This window comes from Lolium perenne, chromosome 3, assembly GCF_019359855.2.
Source record: "Lolium perenne isolate Kyuss_39 chromosome 3, Kyuss_2.0, whole genome shotgun sequence".
Classification (NCBI taxonomy): domain Eukaryota; kingdom Viridiplantae; phylum Streptophyta; class Magnoliopsida; order Poales; family Poaceae; genus Lolium; species Lolium perenne.
Genome location: NC_067246.2, coordinates 39149414 through 39151071, shown reverse-complemented (window position 1 = coordinate 39151071; position 1658 = coordinate 39149414). Strand labels below are relative to the sequence as shown.

The 1658-nt window shown below is 44.6% G+C and overlaps 1 long non-coding RNA gene across 1 annotated transcript; it reads right to left on the bottom strand.

The window, feature by feature from the left end:
• Positions 1–531: 531 nt before the first annotated feature.
• On the bottom strand, positions 532–1334 carry LOC139838398 (uncharacterized). The gene is made up of 3 exons (XR_011754747.1): positions 1033–1334; positions 842–959; positions 532–736 (listed from the first exon to the last, which is right to left on the bottom strand). It is a non-coding gene; the product is annotated as an uncharacterized lncRNA (long non-coding RNA).
• Positions 1335–1658: the final 324 nt, after the last annotated feature.

Below are 1658 nucleotides of genomic sequence, written 5' to 3'. Positions count from 1 at the left end.
GTCCTGACCGCCTGCAAGATAGTTTAGATGTCAAGCGCCGCAGATATAAAAAAAGGGACCCATTGCCCTCATGTAACTTGGTGAGCATTTGTATGTCCTTTAGGTCCACCACTGTTTCACCATGAAGATGTGCCTCGTTCTCGAGGTCCTCAAGACCAATTTCTATTTCGAAATCCCCAAAGTTCTCTTGCTCTTGATAAAAAATTCCCTCGTATGTTACAGGGTCAATGTTGTTGTAATCCTCGTCGGAGGGCATGGGTAGCTTACCATGTGGTGATACCTTGAACACGACTTCCCAGCCTTTGAGGTACTCCTTTTGACATGGGTAGGGCAAATAATAAACTTGCTTGGCTTGGTGAGCCACAACAAAGACATCGGCTCCGCTATAGCAGGTTGAAGGCCTAACTTCCACTAACCCAATGGAAGGAGTGCTTCTCTGTCCAACTTGTGGGTCGAACCAGTGGCATTTGAACACAACGAGATTGAGTTGTATGTTTGTCCTATTGAATGTCAGCTCGTATACATTCTCTAACCTTCCGTAGTATTCTATGTCATCGGATCCTTTGGTGAAGACCCCAGTATTTATAGTTTTTGGGTTAGGCCGATTCTTCTGGTGATACTCTGTATGGAAGCGATACCCATTCACATCGTACTTCTCATACATTGAGATTCTACGGTTGCAACCCTGGGAAACACATCTCAGCTCATCCGTCATCTCAACGTTGGGATCACCTCCCTACAAATTCAGTTCAAATTGTTTCTTTGCATTAGTTACGTGTAATAAGAGGGACAAGTCACGGATTGCAAAAGTATTGGATAAAAGGGACTTGTTAGAAATTACTTTTTCGTAGAACCAATCCAGGAATTTTTTCTTTCCGGGACGACTCTCTTTCAAAAGAATCTCCATCTCCGCATCAGAGGGATCCGTCGATCTCGTCCAATATTCATCCTTGTATTGGCTAAAAGGAAGAAAAACGTATTAGACCAAAAAATCGAGTTACTAATAGCAAAGTAATTTGTTCACCATTTTACCTTATGAATTTGAGCACTTCTTGCATGTTCGTAACCACATAAAACATTATGCAATCTTTCTCTTCCTTTGTCAAGATGCCCTTTTTAGAGGCACCAGCCTTGCCACCGTGACATTTGAAGAGGAGGAGCTTGGGGTCATGCTTGGGCTCGTCGATATTGTACCGAGATATCGGGTTATGCATAGTGGGAACATCATCCGCATAGTACGTTGTCGTGGCGTCTGCCATCTCCCGGAGGATAGTTGCCTCAGCTATGCATGCTTCAATCTTATTTTTGTTGCCACATTTGTTTCGAATATACTTGAACTCTCTCTCAATGCAAAAGCGCCAACGATACTGCACCGGTCCACCCAAGAGTGCCTCGTTCGCAAGATGCACAATGAGATGTAACATCGGAGTAAAGAAACCTGGTGGAAAGATCATCTCTAACTTGCATAACAACTCCGGCACTTGATCATGCAACTTCGCAATCACCGACTCACATATCTGCTTAGCACAGACCGTGCGGAAGAAATGGCTCAACTCCGCAAGCACTCGCCAGACATGCTCGGGGAGATACCCTCGAACCATCACCGGCATCAGTCGCTCAATCCATATATGATAGTCGTGACTCTTGAGCCCGTTTAC